Below are 24207 nucleotides of genomic sequence, written 5' to 3'. Positions count from 1 at the left end.
TCAGTAACATTTGGTACCTCTCCAGCTTCAAACTCCTCAACAACAAACTCACCCAGAGACTTATTTAAGGACTCTTATTTTGCACATTTATTATTTTTTTGGTTTTTTTTGTTATTCAAAGGGGATTAAAGGAGAGGTTAGAATTATAGGGAACCTTTATTTTCATAGGATATTCAAAATTTGGTTCAGAGGAAGAAGGATGTGTACAACAGGTATAGACATCAGGGAACAGATGAGGTTTTTGAAGAATGTCAGGCATGTAAAACAAAAGGCTAAAAGGAGATATGAAGCTGCCTTGGAAGGCAAGGTTAAAAAAAATCCAAAGGGTTTTAACAGGTACATAAGAAGTAAAAGAATAGTGAGGAATAAAATTGGGTCCCATGATGATCAAAGGGTTAGGCTATATGAAAAGTCAGAAGAGATGGGGGAAAATTTAAATGATTTAAATAAAATTCAGTATTCACAACGGAATATTGAGCCGGGTGAAGTAAGGGAATATGTTAGTGAGGTCATGGATAATACACAGAATAATGAGGTAGTATTGGCTATTTTAAAGAGAATAAAGATGGATAAATCACTAGGTCCTGACAAGATATGCCCTCAGACCCTGAGGGAGGTTAGTGTTGTGACAAACCCAGAGGACCCCAAAACCCAGAATAGAAATTCACCAAGACAAATGGTAAGTTCAGAAAAGTTATTTGATTCACAGTCCAATCTCAATTCTCCTCCAAGTTCACTCGTATCAGGTAATTCTTATACTGTGCACAGAATTTAACATTTATGAATCTTCATCAGGCTTTGGTGCTTGAAACGGCAAATAGTTACCACTCAGGAAGGTTCTTGTCAATTTTCAGAGAGAGATTTATTGCTCATTAGACACTCACAAACTGATTCCTTCCAATCAGCCACTTTAGAGTCTTGCTGGAAAAAACCTGCCCTATCAGGGTTTTCCAGATGATAACCTCTTTCTTCCAGGTCAACACAGAGTTCCTTTTCGGTTTTCCTTATCTCAGACAAAGCATTATACAGCCAGCCATCTCCTCTTGTTTGCACCACAAGGGCTTTGAATTGGCCAAACTCAGAACTCACAAGCCATCTTCAAAATAGGGTTTCAAACAAGCATCCAAAAGCCACTGCAGAAAAACAGTACTCTCTGTCCCGGTTTGACACTCTCTGCTTGCAAAACCACATGACCTTACTAAAACAGCACACTCCACCAAAACAGCTTGCTGACTCCCAAAATCAATTCACGAGAGATCTTGTTTCCTGAGATGGGTCCTTCCATTTGCACCTCGTTGTGAAAATCTCCAGCACAGGACCTTATTGTCTTTGCAGACTTGTAGGCACCAGCTTATGCACCATTCTTTCATTTTAAAATGAGATCTGTTTTGTAGTGTTTGTCTCTTTTTATGACCTAACTAAAACCCCCACCGGCTAGCTTCCAAAACAAATCTATACATAATATAACATAATCTGTCACAGTTTACAAATAGTGGGGGATTTAACAAATATTTAAAATGTCACTGGCCACAGGGGACGTGCCATTGGATTGGCGAGTAGCTCATGTTCTTCTGCAGTTTAACAAGAACTCCAAAAGTCAACCTGTTAATGATAGGGCAGTGAATCTGACTTCAGTGGTGAGTCAATTAATGGAAAGTGCTCTTAGAGATAGCATATACAATTATTTGGAAAATCAGGGATTGATTACAATTAGTCACATGGTTTTGTACATGGTAGATCATGTTTAACAAATCTTAGTTTTTTTGAGGAGGTTACAGAGAAGGTTTATGAGAGGAAGCTGTGGATGTTGTCTATATGGACTTCAGTCAGACCTTTGACAAGGTTCCGCATAAGAGGTTAGTTAGGAAGGTTCAGGCATTGGGTATTAATGTTGAAGTAGTGAAATTGATTCAACCATGCTTGGATGGGAGACGCCAGAGAGTAGGGGAGGAAAATTGTTTGTCAATTGGAGGCCGGTGACTAGTGGAGTGCCTCAGGGATCGGTACTTGGTCCATTGTTGTTTGTCATATACATTAATGATCATGATAGGGTGGTAAATTAGATTAGAAGGTATGCAGGTGATATGAAGATTGGTGGTGGTGGTGTGGCCAGTGATGAAGTTTATCAAAGCTTTCACTGGGAGATAGGTCAGTTAGAAGAGTGGGCTGAAAGATGGCAGATAGAGTTTAATACTAATCAATGTGACGTGTTACATTGTGGTAGGACTAATCAGCAAAGGTTATACATATTGAATGGTAGACAATTTAGGAGTACAATAGAACAAAGGGATTTAGGAATCTGGTACCTAATTCCCAGAAATTTGAGTCAAATGTGGTGAAGAATGCATTTGGTATGTTGGCCTTCATAAATCAGAGTATTGAATTCGGGAGTTTGGATGTCATGTTGAAGTCATAATTTGAGGCCAAATTTGGAATATTCTGTGCAGTTTTGAGTTGCTAAATTATAGAAAAGATATAACCAAAATAGAGAGAGTGTAGAGGAGGTTTACAAGAATGTGGCCTGGTTTCAGGGTTTGAGTTACAGGGAAAGGTTGAGCAGGTTGGGACTTTATTTCCTGGATTTGATAGAAGTATTTAAAATCATAAGGGGAATGGATAGCGTCAATACGGGCAAGCTTTTTCCATTGAGAGTGGGGGTGATTCAAACAAAAGGGCATGGATTGAGAGTAAAAGAGGAAAAGTATAGGGGAAACATGAGGGGGAATTCCTTCACTCCTAGGGTGATGGGAGTGTGGAATGATCTTCCAGCTGGTAGATGCGGGTTTGATTTTAATATTTAAAGAAAAGTTGGATAGGTATGTGGATGAGAGAGGTGTGGAGAGTTATGGGCCAGGTGAGGGTCAATGGGAGTAGATGTTCGGCAGAGACTAGAAGGGCCAAACTGACCTGTTTCTGGGCTGTAATTGTTATATGTTTTTTTAATCCTCTATTTTGCATACATATCTTTTTTCTTGAATACAGTTTACATTTTTCAACAAGAAGAAATTCTGCTTGGTCAGCAGGAAAGAATCTCAGGATTGTATGAACTTGACAAATAATGTTAAACCTGTACAAAGGATAAAGAAATGAAGATGACTGAAGGAAGAATAGATAACTGAAAATAGAAACTCTAAGGAAAAATTAATTTGGCAGTCCAAAACCACATGAAATCTGGGTCAGATCAAGGAAAATCCAAAAATATTTTGTCTCTAAAGGAGAACCCATTAGTAACTAATCTCAGTGAGGAACCAGAGGATGAAGGCAATGTTTTAGCTGATTATTTCTCATTTGTATTCACTGTGGAGAAGGATATTGAAGTTGGAGAATTTATGGATGGGGCCAGTGGAATTCTTCAACAAAACATCATTGAGATGAAGGAGGTCCTTCGTGTCTTAAAGGAGGATAAATTTCCAAATCCTGATGCAATATAGCCCAGGCTGATATGGGAAGGTATTACTGATATTCCGTCAGAAATTTTCAAGCATTCTCCAGCCACAGAAGAGGTGTCAGAATATGGGAAGACAACAAACATGTAGGCTTATTTTTTAAAAAAAAAGAGAAAAGCCAGGTGATTACAGAGCAATATGTATGATATCAGTGACAGGAGATTCAACACATAGGAAATTCTGAGGGTCAGGATTAATGTCCCATTGGACATGCATGGAATGATAAGGAATTATCAACATACCTTTGTTTTGGGGTAGATCCTGTCTGACAAATTTTGACTGAGTTTTTGGAGAGGTACCAAACAATATTGATCACTTGTTAAGTGTTGTCGATGAAAATTAATCAAAAAAATTGTATGGTGATGCATTTTGGAAAGACTTGTTGAGTAAAGATGTACAGAGTGAATGTACACACCATTCTGAAACAGAGACAATATGCATATTGAAGCATCCAAAACAGAAAAATGTTAGGAAGTAGTATAGAATTCTTGCCTTCATTATCCTGGCCAAATGCACAAGACCATGATGTTTTGCTAAAGCAACATAAAACATTGGTTAGGCAATGGCTGGAGTGCTACGCTCACTTCTTTTCTCCACAATATTGGAAGGGCATGATTACTGTGGAGGATTTAGAAGACATTCACAGGACATAACCTGGAATAAAGTATTTCAATATTAAGAGAGACTAAATATATAATTAACTAAAGCTATCATTAAACTGTAAAGATGAAGAAAAGGTTCACGAGAATGTTACTGGGCCAAGTAGATTTGAATTACATGGAGAGAATGAATAAGCTAGGATATCTGCCTGAAGCATAGAAGATGAGGCAGGGGACCTTATAGCAGTTTAGAAAATCATGAGGGCATAGATCAGATGAACTGTCAGTGTCTTGTTCCCAGGGTAGTGGAAATCCAAAACTAAAAGGCATAGATTTAAGTTGAGAAGGGAAAGATTTAAAAAGGACTAGAAGGACACCTTTTCTTCACACATAAGAACAAGATATCAAAGGAGGTGGTAACAAGAACAATGTTTAAAAGAAATTTAAACAGGTGCCTGAATCAAAAAAAGGTTAGAGGGATGTCAAGTTTATTGTCACCCGATTGCACAAGTACAACCCAAATTATCAACATTCTTCAGTCCTCAATGCAAAACATACTGACACAACCAGATATTCACATGCACATACTGACCAACAGGTCAAGTATGTCATCTATACAAATGCGTATTGTTTTGTGAATATGAGGATTTCGCATGGTTATAGTGTGAATAATTCCTTTGATTGTTCAGTATGCTCACAGCCCATGGGAAGTAGTTCCTCAGCCTGGTGGTCCTGACTCTGATACTCCTGTATCTCCTGATGGAAGCAGCTAAAAGATTCTGTATGCAGGGTGGAAGGGGTCCTCAATAATTTTGCATGCCCTTTTCAGATAACGATCCCGATAGATCACATCAATAGCGGCGATTCCAATAATCATCCCTGTCACTCTTATGGTCCCATGGATTTACCTCTGATCCATTTCTCAGCAGCAATCATACCACATTGTGATGCAGCTGGCCAGGATACTCTTAAAAGAGCTCCTAGAGAAGATTGACAGTGGTGGCTGGTTGCCTTGCCTGCTTCAGTCTTCTCAGGAAGTCCAATTGCTATTGCAGCTTCTTAACAAATTAGGACATGCTGAGTATCTACAATTGGTCACTAGTTAAGTGAACTCCAAGGAACATGGGACTCTCCACTCTTAATGAAGAGATGTTGATGTGTGATGGAGGGTAGTCATTCCTCGTCCTCCTGAAGTCCATGATAATCTCCTTTGTCTTGTCAACAATGAGAGTCAGGTTGTCATTCTGGAATCATTTCACTAGATTTACCACCTCTTCCCTGACGTGCATTGTTGCTGATGAGGCCAACTACTGTTGTGGCATTTGCAAATTTGATGACATTGTTGGAGCTAGATCTGGCTATACAGTCGTGGGTCAATAGTGTGAACAGGAGTGGACTGAGCACACAGCACTAAGGTGCACCAGTCTTTAGAGTGATGATGCTTGACATTCTGCTAACAACCTGGATAGATTATGGTCTTTCCATTAGGAAACTCAGGATCCAGTTACAGAGAGGGATGTTGAGTCCCAGCAAGGACAGCTGGCCTCAGGGGAATTATCATATTAAGTGCTGAGCTGAAGTCAATGAACAGCAGCCTGGTGTCTGAAGAAGTCAATGAACAGCAGCCTGGTGTCTGAAGAAGTCAATGAACAGCAGCCTGGTGTCTGAAGAAGTCAATGAACAGCAGCCTGGTGTCTGAAGAAGTCAATGAACAGCAGCCTGGTGTCTGAAGAAGTCAATGAACAGCAGCCTGGTGTCTGAAGAAGTCAATGAACAGCAGCCTGGTGTCTGAAGAAGTCAATGAACAGCAGCCTGGTGTCTGAAGAAGTCAATGAACAGCAGCCTGGTGTCTGAAGAAGTCAATGAACAGCAGCCTGGTGTCTGAAGAAGTCAATGAACAGCAGCCTGGTGTCTGAAGAGTTGCTCTCCAGGTGGGTGAAGGGATAAGCCAATAGCATCATCTGTGGAATTATTTATTCCAATGACGAATTGAAATGGGTCCGGCTTCTCTGGGAGGCATACTTTGATGCACTCCATTATCATTTGCTCAAAGCATTGCAAAATAGGAAGTTAGTGCCATGAAGCAGTAGTCATTGTGGCTTGTTATTTTTTTGCCCTCTTGGGTAACTGGAAGATGGTAGCTGTCTTGAACCCTGTGGGAATGATGGACTGCTTCAGTGAGCTGATAAGTGCAAGCAAAGGGGACAACCTTGTCTGCATTGTCAGATGGGCCAAAATCCTGACTTCATTCTATGGAATTCAGAGTAAATAGACTCTGCTCTTATTCCTCAGACTGGACCCAAATTATGAAAGGAATAACTTGGTCGATAATGGAAATGTTTCCCCTTGGCAGAGGTGTCCATTACCACCTATAGTCTAGTCTCAAGAGTTTAAAGAAATTTTGAAGGGAATTTTAGGAAGCAACTTAAATCTAGAATGGACTTTTTGATGAAATGGTGTGACAGCAAAGGGGGGGGGGGTGTGGGTGAAACTACTTTGATCATATTATTAAAAGTATTTAGACAAACAATTAAAATGCCAAAACCTGCAAAATATCAAATGAGGATGATCCACTTTTAAAGTGAGAGGAGGAGAAATTCAAATGAGAATTTCAAGACTATCTCATGCAGAATTAGAATCTATTGTCATAAATGTCACAAAATTTATTGCTTTGCAGCAACATTACAGTGCAGATATTGCCATAAATTAATTTAAAAAATGCATACATAAAGCAAGAAAATAGGATAAGGTCTTGTACCGTCTATAGTTCATTGGCTATTCAGAAATCTGATGGCACAGGGAAGCTCTTTCCTGATGGCAGCGGTGTGAAGAGAGCATGGCAGGTCCTTGAGGACATAGGCTGTTTTCTTAAGACATCTCTTTTAGGTGTTATTGACAGAATAGGTACCTGTGATTTTGCAGGCTGAAATATCAATCCTCTGGAGTTTTTCTTCTTGTTCGTGCATTTGACACCTCTACTAGACAGCGATGGAACCAGACAGAATGCTCTCCATGCCTCACCTGTAGAAATTTTCAAGAGTCTTTGGTGACATACCAAGTTGTCTCAAACTCCTGACAAAGTCTAAATGCTGGCAAGCCTCCTTTGTGATTGTATCAGCATGGAGTGGTAGGTACCTGGAATAGGTGACCAATGTTAGTGGTGGGAGCAGATGTGACAACAGTGTTCTAGAAAGATGAACAAGACAGAGAGTGGAAGTGCCAGCAAAATAGATTTAGTTTAATATGCCATTTTGTTCAGCACAAATATCATGGGCTGAAGGCCACATTCCCAATCTACATAAAGGTCTGCTGGTAAATGGAATTGGTAATGAAAAAGGAACTTAATGGTTGGCATGGACACAATGGGTCACAGTGTCAGTTCCTACACTGTCAGATAGAGTAGGAGACCCAACTTTAAAGGTCACCACTCATTACATATTTATTTTATACATTGCTATTTGCTAAGCCATTGCTTTTTTGATAATTGAATTTTCAGACAATGAACTAATATGGCAAGGAAAATACAAATATATGAAAGATAAGTCACTCCAGATCAAAATCTCAGTCATTACCAAAGGCGTGAAGTCACTGGGGAAAATGTAATAACAGAGCTCCGTTCCAAAAAAAAGTTGAATCATCCTCCAGAATCACCCTAGGACGTGTTACTTTCTGTTACACAGTACCTGCTCCATTCCAACAGCAACATTTCTGCCCCTAGCGATGTCAACACGCGTGACCATATTGAATGTTCCAGGCTAACCTGCTTCTATGGCCCCCAGTCTCATTAAATTGCATTCGCGTCCGCACCCCCACCCCCACCCCCACCCTCACCCCCACCCCACCCGAATATTCTGGAAACAGTCAACAAGTGAAGAAGCATTCATGGAAAACAAGGAGTTAATACCACTCATCAGAACTGACACAGAACACTGCGCCTTTATTTGATTTATCGACTGTTTCCAGGATTTAAAAAAAAATCCAGGTTTCAGCATCTGCATTTTTTTTCTATAGTTTAGACCGACTTACCTTGATGGGGAAAACATATTAATTTTAAAAAAAGAAACTTTGGTCACACGTGATGGAACTTGCATCCTGCAGCTTACACGATGAGAACGGATGTCTTGAAGCCTCATTTAACTTATTTTTAAGCAAGCATCTCTAAGTCCAACCAACGTGCTTCCAGATTTCTGCTTGCATTAGAAACATTGAATGGAGAGCACTAAACAACACCAGAAACCGATGATAGAAGGCGGACCCTTTCATTACCAAATTGATGTTGTCTGTGGTGAGGTGCAGTGAATAAGTCACACTGTGGACGCCAGTCCCGTGATTAGAGCAGGGGACCAGAACAACTCATTGAACCTACAGTTGCCGTACACTGGATATCAAACCCCAGGAGGTTACGACGTGCCTTCACCACATGAAAGCATAATTTATCATAAATTGTCTCTGCATATTTATCGCAGCCTTCAGCAACCACTCTGGTTATCACACTTCTCAGACTATTCCCCCTAAATAGCCCTATTGTCCGAACACCTACCAATGCCTCAGACACCAATAATTACCCCAATGATGGTCAATTCCCCTTCAGCGTGAGGATCCCGATACTTCAGTCATAAGGTGGCTGCCTCAAGTTCACCAAATCTTGTTTCTAACAAGAACCAGCTGGAAACGATGAAGAACGAGCCAGTGAATTGATGAAAGGGACGGACATGGACCGGGGATACTTGGCAATCAGCGTTTAGCTTGTAATTAGCTGGGAAAATTATCAATGAAGGGGCTGAGAATGATGAACCTGCCGCAATTCTGAAGCCAAGTGATTAAAAGAGGGGGGAAGGGGGGGGAGGGGGGAAGGGGGGGAGGGGGGAAGGGGGGGGAGGGGGGAAGGGGGGGGGAGGGGGGAAGGGGGGGGAGGGGGGAAGGGGGGGGAGGGGGGAAGGGGGGGGAGGGGGGAAGGGGGGGGAGGGGGGAAGGGGGGGGAGGGGGGAAGGGGGGGGAGGGGGGAAGGGGGGGGAGGGGGGGGAGGGGGGAAGGGGGGGGAGGGGGAGGAGGGGGGAGGGGGAGGAGGGGGGAAGGGGGAGGAGGGGGGAAGGGGGGGGAGGGGGGAAGGGGGGGGAGGGGGGAAGGGGGGGGAGGGGGGAAGGGGGGGGAGGGGGGAAGGGGGGGGAGGGGGGAAGGGGGGGGAGGGGGGAAGGGGGGGGAGGGGGGAAGGGGGGGGAGGGGGGAAGGGGGGGGAGGGGGGAAGGGGGGGGAGGGGGGAAGGGGGGGGAGGGGGGAAGGGGGGGGAGGGGGGAAGGGGGGGGGAGGGGGGAAGGGGGGGGGAGGGGGGAAGGGGGGGGAGGGGGGAAGGGGGGGGAGGGGGGAAGGGGGGGGGAGGGGGAAGGGGGGGGAGGGGGGAAGGGGGGGGAGGGGGGAAGGGGGGGGAGGGGGGAAGGGGGGGGAGGGGGGAAGGGGGGGGAGGGGGGAAGGGGGGGGAGGGGGGAAGGGGGGGGAGGGGGGAAGGGGGGGGGAGGGGGGAAGGGGGGGGAGGGGGGAAGGGGGGGGAGGGGGGAAGGGGGGGGAGGGGGGAAGGGGGGGGAGGGGGGAAGGGGGGGAGGGGGGAAGGGGGGGGAGGGGGGAAGGGGGGGGAGGGGGGAAGGGGGGGAGGGGGGAAGGGGGGGGAGGGGGGAAGGGGGGGAGGGGGGAAGGGGGTGGGGAGGGGGGGTAGGGGGGGGAGGGGGGAGGGGGGGGAGGGGGGAAGGGGGGGGAGGGGGGAAGGGGGGGGAGGGGGAAGGGGGGGGAGGGGGAGGGGGGGGAGGGGGGAAGGGTGGGGGAGGGGGGGGAGGGGGGGTTGGGGGGGAGGGGGGATGGGGGGGGTGGGGGGAGGGGGGGGGGGGGGGGATGGGGGGTGGGGGAGGGGGGATGGGGGGGGGTGGGGGTTGGGGGGGTGGGGGGTGGGGGGGGGGGGGAGGGGGGGTGGGGGTGGGGGGGGGGGGGGTTGGGGGGGGGTGGGGGGGGATGGGGGGGTGGGGGTGGGGGGTGGGGGTGGGGGTGGGGGGGGAGGGGGAAGGGGGGGGAGGGGGGAAGGGGGGGGAGGGGGGAAGGGGGGGGAGGGGGGAAGGGGGGGGAGGGGGGAAGGGGGGGGAGGGGGAAGGGGGGGGAGGGGGAGGGGGGGGTGGGGGGAAGGGAGGGGGGGGGGGGAAGGGGGGGGAGGGGGGAAGGGGGGGGAGGGGGGAAGGGGGGGGAGGGGGGAAGGGGGGGGAGGGGGGAAGGGGGGGGAGGGGGGAAGGGGGGGGAGGGGACATAGCTTTAAGTAACACTTTCAGCTCTGCTTGATGTGTCAGAGTGGTGGCGAAAGTCAGTGACAGTGCAGAACCTGGAGATGAGGCGGCGGGAGGAGAATGTGCCCTCCCTCCCCGCACTGTTACTGAGACGAAGCATGTGACCCGCGTTGCGCAGCGCTGATGGGTGTTCCACAACCATCCTTTCACTATCGTCCCGCTCCGCCCTTGTAACTATTAAGTTCAGGACAGGCCAAACCGAGCTTTGCGAGCTCGTTCACCGTGGGCGAACCAACCCATATCCCGTGCAGAGTCCCCTCGGGTCGTTCCAACTCCGTCGGCTGACGACTAACTGCAGAAAGCAGGAGTCGAGATTTGTTCTTCCGATGACATTAATGCAATGGCACTGATGGAGGAACACTGATTCGAAACAGTATGGCAACGATACCAAGGTTGGGGGTGATACCAAAAAAATAAACTACTTTTCAAACTGGCCCACCTCACTTTCTAAAACTCCGGTTTTTTTGTTTTATTGACAACCCTTCTCCTGGAACGATTCGGCCACGCAGAAAAGACAGTAAATAAAATAAAGTGCTGACCTTTGAGGTTGAATCTGTGAAATTTAGTCCGTGTTTTCAGGTATACATGTAGGTGTCCCCCACACTGGAAATCGGAGGGAAACGGTAATTGGTTAACCCATAATCAATTAGTTTTTTTAAAATCCCATCTATTGATATCAATCATATTTGTATCTTAACCCATAATCAATTAGTTTTTTTTTTAAATCCCATCTATTAATATCAATCATATTTGTATCTTAACCCATAATCAATTAGAAGAACTTAAAGGGTGACCATTGGCACCAAAAAAAGCCTTATCCTCTGTCTGAGTTATTGGGACCATCGTGTGTTCAAGTTTGATTTAAGATATCTATGCTTATGGGGCGAAAGGGACATTTCTGCTCTCCCTGCTCACACGCTGTCGAGTTGAACGACCGAAGTCACCTGTGGGCGGAAGAGGCGCTCGTGTCTTTCTGTGCACTCTGTTGAGAAGCTGAAGCCGACGGGGATGGTTCGTCACCTCTCACCCCTCCCCGATACAGCAGCCCCTTGCATCTTTTCGTTCGACGTCCGTAATTCCGGGCAAACCGCCTGGCGCAGCAGAACGTGGAGCGGCGGGGATGGCGTGAAGCAGCAGCTGGTTCGGAGAAGGAGGAGGTGGCGGCAACATTGGGAGGGAAGGAAAGGACGAGGGATTCAGATGCGTGGCGGAGAGTTGCCGTCCCGATCGCTCTCTCCGTCGCTACTCACTCGTTTGAAAATGGATTCGCTCGCTGGCATCAAGCTGTCCTTTACCGCCTCTCTATTCATCAGCTTGTGGGCGGGTGTCGCCACCGCTCATTCCCGTAAGTACAGCTCTCAATATGTTGTGGTGGACCCTCGCAAAGGGTGGGACGAGGAGCTGGGATTCTCTCCGAATACTGGACCAATGGTTGGTGGTACAGACACCGGGAAGAGTGATCCCCGCTGGGGAGAGCGCGCTGTGTATTCTTAACCGTGTCCAGGAGACACCGCAATATTAGTATCTTTTGGTACTTGTGTCACCAACTCGGTTTGTTTTCCCACTAACTTTTAACTCTAAATACATGGAAGTCACAGGATCGATGGGATTCCCAAATGGGTCCGGCTCGGCCCCAGTGAATAGGGTGAAGGTGTTTGGTACCTGCTCAGATTCCGCCGCTCGCCAACGCGGGGTGAGACGCTCTCGTTACAGGAACCCCTTCGGCAAAGTAAGCCTGGCTGCGCGGCTGTTTTCAACACCAAGCCCCTTCCCCTAGTTTCCCGACCTGAATTGGAAGCTCGAAAACGCAGCAAAAGGGATAATCTGGCTTCTCTCGACTCTTTAATCCGGGGGGGGGGGAAGAGCAAGATCTAGCATACAACAAGGGAAAGAGGTGTAGGTAACTCGGCGCCCATTGCAAGATAATGATTACGTTCAGTATTAGGAGTACCAGAGAGACCATAGTTATTAAAACAGATCCCAGACATTTCTGAGGAAGTGTATGGAGGGGAAAAAAAAACTTGATTGAACTAGGGCAATTAAAATCCTAAACTGGAATGATATCCAGTTCAACTCTAGTCTTCGCCGCTTATTTCTCTTTTGGAAAAAAAAAGTTTCTCTCTCTCTCTCTCTCCACGGGCTAGGCGAGAAAGCTGCTCGGTCCCGCTCGCTCCGGCGAGTGCTTCCTCAACTACTTGGAAGGAAAGTTGCAAGAGACTTCGATGGCGGGAACTCCGTGCACTAGTGCACATAGCTAGCTCGAAAATCTGGTTTGTTGGGGTGGAAGGTCCCGCGTTTTAGTTCAGTTCCCCTGAACCCTACTCAGACATGCAATGTCTACCATTGAAAAAGCTGGGCAAGCTGCAAAGTGTCGTCCCCTTCCCGGTCAGTCTTTTGATAGGTGCAGATAAATCAAACCAAACAGGTGGAATGTTATTTTTCCTGGCAGGCTATTCTTGAAAACTATGCCTTCTCCCCATGTCGACTTGACACTTTAAAAAAACAAATCTATTGCCGTTTCTTTATACAATACTTGTGCACGTTTCTTTGTGCTCAAATAGCAAGCGGTGATGTGCTTGATAGCACTTTTCCTACTTGATTGATAGAGCGTCCCGACACCCAAAAGCTAACGGATCGTTTCTCTCCATGCGTACTACCCGAACTGCGGAGTCCCTCCAAGTTCTTGTTGTTTGCGAAGCTCCCAGCGCCTGGAGTTTTTGCATTTGTTTGTTTGTTGACAATACTTGTTTCCTGGAGCATCTACGAGTATACTTTCAACATAGCATGTAGACCTTGGACTTCTTAAATTTATTCGGGATCACCTTCTCTGAGGCTAATCCCAAACCACACTCCCCCCAATTCCAATTTAAGTGACGATCAAAACATTATCTAGTCGATTCGAAGTGGCAGTGAACACTGTAGGTTAGAAGTGGGGTGAAGTAACCTGGCAGTGTCGTTCACGTCCATCAAATCCTGATAGCCTGCAATCACACGCTTTCTAGTTGGACAATATTATGAATCCCGAGTTTAGATTTATGGAAAGGAGAATTATAAACTGCTTTCAAATTAAACTGATGCCCAGTTACAGTTCGTTTTAAAATAAAGCAGTCGGGCGCGATGGAAGGTCAGTCAGCAACATCCAGTCCGGACGTCAGGGTGTTCAATGGTCACAATTTGGGTGCCTCGCTTGATTTTGAATGCGCATTTCATTCGACAGCTGTGCATTATAATCGCTGGACCCTGTGCTGCACATCTCTGCCCGACTACAGAGGTCGCTCGAGAGTAAATATTGCTCAGACAAGTTGCACCGGATCTTGCTTTGGAAAACATTGGTTGTAAAACTTGTGTTTTTATTTACCATTTGTCAATGCAGTAGAAAATAGTAGAATGAGCGGTTAAACCCCAGAGTACCTTGAAGAGATCGAAGTGAGAAGCTACACTCAGTTAATTTGCGATAAGAGGATACAGGATCCCAGATATAAAGTTGAACAAGAATCAAGTTAACTCTTCCAAGTATTCTCCTCGTGTGATTACAGTCGTTTTAGCATATTAAGCTTTAAGCTCCATTTCAAATGGCCAAAGCTATTCATAATGGATTCCAGGTGAGTCCATCCACAGCTCAAGATAAACATCTGAAGTGCCTTGTGATGAGCTGGAGATTATCTCCCTGAGAGCAGTCTAAAGCTGGACGCCTATGGGTTTGCTTTCATTCTGAGAGATGATAGAATCTAAGAAGCTAATTCATCTTCCATGTCTCAATGAACAGGCAGAACGGCGAGTTACTCCTGGATAATAAACTAACGTGGCAGATACCCATTGCAAAGTGAAGCTGGAGAGGGGGACTCAGCAGGTCAGGCAGCATTCATGCAGAGAATGGACAGCCTACATCTCAGCGACCCTAAACATTGACTGCTCATTTCTTAGCAGACTCAGTAGCACCCTGACCTGCTGAGTCCCTCCATTGTTAATTTCCACCCTCTGCAGTTCCATATGCGCTTTCCAGCACATACTGATGGATGAAAACTGTAATTCGGCTTTAGAATTGTTCAAAATTTATTCTAATCACGACGTTGATTTACTTTGAAAGCATCACCCAAACCAGGGCAGGTTCTTGCAGCCAAGAATCTGCTTCTTGCATTTTTCAGTTTTATTACAGTATTTCCAGTGGGACTCTATAACTGATTACAATGGTAGCAAAAGCATTTAGGAGCAATGTTGTCTTCATGAGTCTAACTTCTCATTGCAAATTTAGATTGGTATTTGCACATTAAATTTCCAAAACAAACCTTAGTGTCACCCTTGTTTTAATTAATATAGTCACTTGCCCTTGCGAACAAATTTAAACATGCAAAATGCAATTCTCTTGTACTCTAAGCATCAAGATTTGGGTGCATTTTCTGTTCATGTACAAAATACAATTTCAGACATTTAATAGATAAATTGGCTCATGCACCATTGGGTTATTGGTGTGCTGAGATGATGAGCAGTTTAAAAAAAAAAATAGCCTAATTTCTCAGAATTAGTAACTTAGGTTTTGATGGCCAGTTGCATAAACATGCCCAGTATTGTCCAGAGTCCAGAAAATAGTTCACTGATGTGATTAAACTGTTTTCAATGCTCAGGAAAATTCAATAAGATGGGTGGAAAGAGATCATATTACATATTGGCTGAGTAACAACGAGAGGCTTATTTTAAAATTGGAGTAACTATGAAAGCACTTTTCTACAATTAGTAGAATAAATCTAGAATCCCCTCTGCAAATGGTCATGGATGTTGAGCAATTTGATGTTTCAAGATGGTGATAAAATTGTGCTAGATGGATATACAAGACATATGAAGCTAACATGGAAAATGGTGGCAATCAGTGGGCTGGCGGGACAGGTTCAAGGGCCTGAGTGATCTGCTCTTTCATTCCTTTGTCTTTAGCAACATTAGTGAACAAGATGAATGATACCATGCCCTATCTCTAAATTTGATACAAAATGTGGGTCACAGAGGAGAGAGATACTAGAACCAGGGTTAGCTGTGAAAAAAATGTAAAGCCAATATGGAGGTAATTCTTTACAATGTGCAGTGCAGTGGTGAAGAAATGACTAATGAACATCTGACCATGAGTTCTAAGGTATGCCATTCAGCCCTCTGTTTCCATTTCCATTGACACCATTTGGTTAACTATGTCCCTGTCCAAATTTCATTGTTCTGATTCCCTCAGAGCAGCCATTTGATTAATACTGGTGTAAAACCACAGACATTCTCTGAATGACCTTGGGGTGAAGCAGATCTCCAAGCATGCATCATTAGGCACCTGCCTCAAGTTCTTCTTGGTTGCTTACTGTCAATCCACTCCCTGTGTCTGTACCAGAGATGACAAAAATATCTTTTGCTTAGAGTATTTTTTTTTGTTTGCTTTGAAAGGTAATGGGGAGAATAGATCAGCTCATGATGAAATGGTGGGGCATACACTATGGGTTGAATAGCTTATTGATAATTCAATGTCTTATATTCTTGAATAACTTTGTTTTGAAGTAGGTTGATCTGTTGTAAATCTAAACGAAGGGACAAATTAGTTGCTGACGATTACACTGTGGACTATTTGCTAATATTACACTGGTTGCAACCTGTACCTGTTAACTGGAGAATGTGAGATAAATTCTAGGTTTCCCCACCCTATCTCCCCTTCCCGTGTATCCAGTGAGCTCGCACTCTGAAAATGCTGAATTAGTAAAGATGCTGGCCATGGTGCTGAAATGAAACGCAAGAGTTTGCACAACCATTGGTGAGCATGTATATTGTGCAGTAACTAAAGAAAATCTGACCATTGGGTGTTTAATAGATAACACTGCATGCCTGCAGTGTAGTTCATGTTGAAAACTCTTATCTCGCCAAAACTTGTTTTTGTTTCATCCGATGCCTCTGGGCACAATCTATCCCTTGCATGAGCATCTCCACAAGCGGGCACTTTTAAAATTGTTCATTACTAATGTCTGTTCCCTAAATGACACAATCACAATGGGCACATCTCAGATCCCCAATATTTGAGAAGAGGCCATTCAACTTTAACATCCTTTTCTTTGCCTAACCCACCAAATGTTGGCTATTAAGCAAGAAAATCTGCAGATGTGAAGCCGACTGCTGAACATTATTTCCAAATTTGAGGGAGAAATAAGGGGACTTTAATTTATTTTTTAAATGGTTGTGGAATGTTCTGTTGTGCGTGAAGATGATCGGCCCCTGCAGTCAATGGGATCACGGCTGAAAACAATATTCATAAACAGGACTTTTATGTTCCTTTTTTGATTGCCGTGTAGTTTAAATATCAGGACATGCCAATCTTGAAGGCATTCAATGACCATGGCTTTAGTGTTCTCTGGGAGAATGATGCTTACTCATCTCAGAAGACCCTTTATTCTGAAGCTCCATCACTTCAAGGAAAATTTGTTCTCAGAATTCACCCTGTGGGTTCCCCTGTGAATCTTCAAGAACAATGCAGATGCAGGCTACTTATAGCTTGGTCTTGCATTAACTTATAGAAGTTGATATTTTCATTGTATATAATTGCTAACAGAAATGTATTGGTCACTGCTGTATGCACAACAGGTGTGGGATGTGTATATTTTGTCCATTTTAAGTAATTTCATGCAAGACTGTTTTTCATTAGAGCATAGAACGTGAGTAAAACCTAAAAGTCTGCAGAAACCTTGGATGGAGTAAAACCACAATGCTGGAGAAACTCAACAGATCAAACAGTGTACATTACTGAGCAGATTTTTTTCAGATTTCTTGTCAGAATACATATGGCATCACATTTGTTTGGTTAGTGTAAAGAAAAACTATAAGATATACACATAAATACATAAAGAAATGTAAACAACTGTGCAAAACAGAGAGGGGAAAAATGCAATAAACTCCAAAAGTAAGAGTCCTTAAATGATTCCCTGATTTAGTTTATTGTTGAGTCTGATGGTGGAAGGGTAGCAGCCTTCCACTGAACCTGGTGATCTGAGTCTTTTGGCATCTATACCTCTTCTGTTGGTAGAAGCAAGAATCCAGAGTGTGTGTTGGGTTGTGTGCATTCTTGAAGATTGCTGCTGTTCTCTGATGGCAATGTTCCCCATAGATGTTCTTGATGGTCGAGATGGTTTTGCTTGGGTCCTGCACTGTGTCCACTATCTTTTTGCAGGGCTTTATGCTCTGGGGCCTTGGTGTCCTTGATGGAGGGATCAAGCCCGAAACATTAGTTGTATCTTTGCTCTGTAAATTTCACTGTTTGACCTGCTGAATTTCTCCTGATTTGTTTTTAGTGAGAACATTTCATGAATTTATTCAAATTAAGACTAAGTTGGAGCAAACCAGAATAAATTTTTCATGGCAGCAGGACAATGATTTTTTTTTTAATTGTCTTTCTTCATAAGCAAAATAATGCAGAAATTGAAAATAATAACACAGAATACTAGATCTATTCAATGAGGCATGATAAGAAAAGAGTTAACATTTAAGATGATGACCTATCCTTGGATTTGAGAAAAATATTTTAAAAAGGGGTTGGAGAGATACCAGCGCATCTTTAATCAGGTGGCCAACCTGGTGTTATTTGAGAAGTAAATATTGACCATACATTTGTAGATCAAAATCAATTTTTTTTTGTATGAAGGCTTAATTTATTGTCTCGTTCAATGCCCAAGCGGCAGATATTGAAATCGATGGAAATAGACCTGACGGCAGCATCATCAGATTATGAATGTCAAAGAACTCTTATTATTTACTAATTTTTGAGTCCTGAATGTTGACAATGGTGGCATTTAATGTTATAATTGGCTGAGAAAGTCACTTGTGAGTCGATCTCTTTAATAGTGTTGTGTTTTGGTGATTCCATTGCTGGATTCAAGTGGAAAATGGAATAAAGTTGATTGAGTAGAGACTTGTCAAGTGTGTATAGATAATGATGGGTTTAAGTAGGTTAAATCAAGAGAAACTGTTCCCATTAGCAGCTGATTAAAGAAGAAAAGGCACAAATTTGAAATTTTGAGCTCAAGATGCAAGGGAATGATGTGAACTATTTTCTTTTACTCAAAGTAGTTATGATCTTTAACTTGCTCCATGTAAGGGTAATGGAAACAATCAATTGGGGCTTTCAGAAGATAATTGGATAGACACTTGAGTGGAAATCATTGCAGGTTTATTGGTAAAAGGCAGGGTAATGGGACTGATGGGATGCTCAAAAGTCTGGCACAGACTCAGTGGCTTGAATGATTCCCATCTGTGCCATAATAATGCAATGGTTTTAAGCATGTTGATTTGGTATTTATTGTTTTGACATTCAAGACCATCAAATCATCTCTCCCAACTTCATCTAGATTCGGACAGCACAGAAAGAGGCACAGGAGCAGGCTACGTTCCCTTACCGCTTGCAATGTCCTTGTTGCTCTCTGGCCATGGAGTTTGTGTATTCTGTGTTCCCTTTCTGAGTATATATCCAATTCCCATTCTAACGTGCTAATAAATCTTGTGTCTACTCTGCTTTCAGGCATTTTACCAGGTAATACTTTTTAAAAATGTAAACTTCTTCCCATCGTCTATTACCGGTTATGTAATGATAAGAAAAAAAGTTCCTCCTCATTGACCGAAGCCACTAATAATTTTCAAGTTTTCTACAAAATCTCCACAACCCTCTATCCTCTTGGGTTGAGAATCATGTTGTACAATTTCTCTAATTTTCATGGAAGAAAACTTCATGAGAAGTTTATTTGCATTAACAGCACACAAATGCAAATTGCCTTTGTTATGTTGTAAAACATTACATTGATGTGATAACATGACTAACATTTTAATAATCTCAACAAATAGAAAATGGCAATGTTAGACAATTAAATTTACATTATTTTTGACTTGCAATATTTTATTTCACAAAAAAAATGTTATAATGTGGTTGAGGCAGTTGGGGCAATGCATGCTATAATGATGGATTATGTATTAGAGATTCCATATACATGAATGAGTCGTATAGCATGGAACAGGCCATTCATCCCAAGCAAGTTGGCATTTCAGACTAGTCCGATTTGCCTACATTTGGTCCATATTAAAAGCCCTCCCTAACCACATCTGTCTGGATATCTTTTGCATATCAAAATTGTACCCATTGGCAGCTCATCTCAGATACAGACCATCTTTGATGGGAAAAAAAACTACCCCTTTGATCTATCTTAAATCTCTACCCCTCACCTTAAACCAATGCTTTCCAGTGTTAGAATCATCCACCCTGGAGGAAAAGATCGTGGTAATTTTATCAATGGCATCGTGATTTCTATAAACCTCTGAGCCACACCTTGGCTTCCTATGTTTAGGGTATTACAAAATGAGTCTATCTAACCTCTCCTTATAACTCATATCCTCTAGTCTTGACAGCCTCTTTGTGAATGGGGTTTTAAACTTACTTTTAGACTGTTCACTGATTTAGTTTAATGTTTAAAATCCTTCAAAGAGGAATGGCAGTTGATCAAAGAGGTGTTCATTGCAGGTAGAAATCTTGGAGAGTTCCAGTGCTTGAGAACTGGCAGCTGAAGACACAGCTGACAATAAATGAGAAGAGGGATAGGAGGCTTAAGGCAAAGTGACAGACATGAAGGGATTATGTTACAGGGAAATTGGGAGAAGCAGGCAATATTTGGATACAAGATGAAGAATTTTAAGATCAATGGAATTAAAATTTAATTAAAAATAAGGTGTTCTGCTCTGAAGGTTAGCAAGTATTGATTTGGGTGGAGGAGCGGATTAAATATGAGTTAATGAAATGTGTCACATAAGTGCAGGTTATATAGTCATAAATTTTGTAAAGTTATTGCATGTATGCACACGTTCATGAGAAAAATTTTAAAATAGCACACTAATGATGTACCTCCCTAAAGTGAGAAAGGAATGAGGTTGCATCTGGATACTTCTGAGAATCAATCTATTGAATTTGTTCAGCATGTCTTGTACAGCACTTGAAATCTCCCTGCCTGAGCAATCCAGAAATAACAACATGAACTCGCCGGTTTTGCAAAAAAAACCCTCCAAGTTCTCCCAGCCCATATTTACTAATGTAGAATTAACTTAAAATATTTTTTTTAAAAAACAATCCATGTTCTGGAAACGTATAGCAGGTCAGGCAGAATGAGAGATAATTGACAAATGACCATTCATCAGAATTGTGTGATGTTGAAAAAGAAACAAATTGTAAGTACAAAAAAGCAAAATATCAAAAGAGAAATGCTTGCCATAAGATGGAGATAAGGGACATTAAATAACAAGAGTGGTGGTTGTCTGAGTTGAAAGGGGTTTGAAAAGGCAAATCTCATTGTGCAAATTAGAGGCAAATGAAATGTGAAATACCAGAGGGCAAAAGAAAAGAAAAACTAATGAACATTTGTAATACAAGTCTGGAAGGGATGATCATTGAAATAATTGAGTTCAATGTCTAATCTTCAAGTTGTAATATACCAGGTTAGGATATGCTATATTGTTTATTGAGGTTGCATTGAGTTTGTCAGTTCTGCTGGGGTCAAAGATTAGTGTTTGGGGGAGAAAATTAAAGTGGTAGCTCACCGTCATCTTCAGAGTCTGTCTGACGGTCTCAAGACCTAACTTTACCAACATGTTTCAACAGGCACCATCACTATTCCAGTATTCCTGTATGTTGTTCTCCTGGTGGAGACATCATACACTCTCCCTCTCATTTCATTTGTCCATCTCATTTTGCTGCAAATTTTAAAATTTCTAACTTTGCTTCATTCTGATGGAATGTAATTGAACTGATAATATTGTCATAATTTTGAAGTAAAATGGTGGAAGAATTTTCGCACATGGCTTATTGGAACACAGCATTTCCTGTTGCTTTTGAGATATCATTCAAAAGGAAATTGGATAAGTATTTCAAAAATAAATAACATGAAAGACAATGAGGGTAGATTCTGGAAAATGGCCTGGAAATCATCTCCAGTGGCACAATGCCGCAGCTGGTACCTTGTGCATTTCAATTTCCCTGACACGAGAGCCACAGGTTTTAAATTATTACTGAATTAGTAATGTAGACCCCAGAATGAAAACAAAATGGTCCCTCAGTTTATTAAATAATCTGGATTGAACAAGTCTTATTGATTAATGATTAGCACAAATCCATTACACTGCTGTAAAAAAAAAGTTTCACCATTATTCTGCAGGAAGAGAATTTTTCTGTCTTTGGTTTTTTTCCTAATATCAGACTCCAGATCCACATTGGGTTTTTTTAATTGCTTGATGAAATGGTCTGACATGCAGTTGGAGATGGGCAATAGGTATCGTCTTGTCAGTGATGTTGACGATTGAACAAAGCAATGTTATTTTACTGAACATGTAATATTCCGATTCTATTTATGCTCCAAAGCTCAGATCTTATTTCAATCATCAAGAATGATTTGTGGTGAACGAGTTTCTCTTTATCACTTTTTTTTCCATGTGCTCTGGCATGTCCCTTCTTGATGCCACCTCATGTAGCCCATCTTAGATGAGTTTGACATTTTGCAAGGTGTAGAGATGTCTCATCTGAGTTGTCTCGGACTCCAACATGCTTCCCACCAGTGTCCCTTGACATCAGCAAACTTCTATAACCAGTGACCCATCATTCAATCGTCTGCAGTCTGTCTGTTTGTGTTGATTATTTCACAATGCATCTTAATGGTGGAATTTTGAGAATGTGAATGGCTTAGCGTAAGCCCAAGTCTTTGAGTCCAAGTCTTTGAGTATTTTGTATGATTGTTGTATTGCCATGATGTGAAAAGTTGAGGGCAATCGAACTAATCTCCCACTTTTCACACTGCAGGGTATTTAGGAAACATCATCTCCTGTACACTGCATTGTTTTCTTTCTGAACAGTCATTGATGTTGCCCCTCGGTCAAAGGGAAAATCATCGTGATGGTCCTCCTCAACTACTTGGTGACCAAAGAGCTACTCCCCATTTTGCAGGGCCTCTTGAACACAGTGCACATGATATTCATTGTATTTCAACTTCCAAGAGAAATGTAGGGAGTGGCATCAACCACAATGTAGGTTTTCTGTACCTCATGAAAAATCCTTTGACTCCATCAACCATAAAAATCTGGCTGCCACTAAAAAGATTGTCTCAATTTTACATCTGCTACAATCCCAATCTTGGTGCAGACTAGTGTCAGGCAAGTCTGTGTCATTTTTCCACCACATTTTGTTTCACTGCTTTGCCTCTACAAGCTGGAATGGGGATACTTGACAACAAAAGTGGGGAACTGTTCAACTTAATTGCCCTCATTGCAATTATGAACAGTTTTTTTTTCCTTCATCAAAAATGAACAACTTGCAGAATGAATGCAAAAAGGTTTCACCTGACTAGTTTGGTGATGGTTGGTTTGCTGCTTAGGAGAGATTGGCTTGCAATCTCTATATTTTAAGTGAAAGTGTTAAAGCTGAAGAAATCAATTGGGTGATTGTTTTCCTTTCCCTGAAATCCTCAACCAGTGGGTGAGTGATTTTAAAATTGTGGTGGAGACATTTCTGCAACATTTTATCTGTTTATAGAAAAATAGATAAATGGAAGAGGATGGCTTGAGTCAACATTCTTCCCTTGGAAGATGAGAAATTGATATTGAGTAATGAGGAAATGACTAAAGCATTGAAAAGATATTGTCATTTTTCACAGTGGAAGATACATCCAGCATGCCAAAGAGTGGTGTTCGGGATGTGAAGGGAGGTGAGAACCTCAATAAAATAATTGTTACAAAAAAGATAGTGATGAGAAAACTGATGGGACTGAAGGTAGACAAATCTCCTGGTCCTGATGTGATGTATCTCTGGGTACTGTAGGAAGTGGTGGGAGTTGTAGTCGATGCATTGGTAGTCATTTACCAAAATTCTCTGGATTTTGAGCAGATCTCTACAGATTGGAAGACAGCAAATGTCACACCACTTTAAAAGGGACGCTGACAGAAAAGCGGTAACTGTCGGCCAGTGAGCTTAACTTTTGTAGTCGGAAAAATGCTTGAAGCTGTCATTAAGGATGAAATTGCAAAGTATTTAGAATGAAGGGATTCCACTAGGCACAGGCACCATGGATTCAGAAAGGGCAAGTCTGAAATAAACTTGCTGGAGTTCTTTGAGGATGGGTGTGGTTGGTAGATAGAAGGGAACAGGTTGATGTTGTATATTTGGATTTCAAAAAAGCATTTGATAAGGTGCCGCAGAAGAGACTTATCAATAAGATACTGATGAATGGAGTCTGGGAAGTATATTGGAATGGATTGAAGCTTGGTTAACTGACAGAAGGCAGAGAGTCAGGATAAATGGGTGTGTTTTTCTGATTGGCAGACAGTGGTAAGTGGGGTGCTGCAGGAGTCGGTGCTAGGTTTACAGCTGTTCACAATTTACATTAATGATTTGGAAGAGGGGACAGTGTAGTGTAGCCAAGTTTGCAGATGATACTAAATTGAGTTGAAAAGCAAATTGTACAGAGGATATAGTTAGCGTGAGTGGGCAAAGGTCTGGCAGACGGAGAACAACATTAGTAAATGTGAGGTCATCCACTTTGGTAGGAAAAATAAAGAGCAGATTGTTATTTAAATAGTGAAATATTGCAGCCTGCTGTTGTGCAGAAAGACTTGGGAGTGCTTGTGCATGAATTGCAAAATGTTGGGTTGCAGGTGCAACAGGTTATTAAAAAGGCAAATAGAATATTGGCCTTCATTGCTAGAGGAATTGAATTCAAGAGCAGGGAGATCATGCTGCAATTATTCAAGGTACCAGTGAGGCTGTACCTGGAGTATTGTGTGCAGTTTTGGTCTCCATCCTTGAGGAAGGATATA

Source organism: Narcine bancroftii, chromosome 4 (assembly GCF_036971445.1).
Source record: "Narcine bancroftii isolate sNarBan1 chromosome 4, sNarBan1.hap1, whole genome shotgun sequence".
NCBI classification, from domain to species: Eukaryota; Metazoa; Chordata; class Chondrichthyes; order Torpediniformes; family Narcinidae; genus Narcine; species Narcine bancroftii.
Note: the sequence above shows the minus strand (reverse complement) of the source record.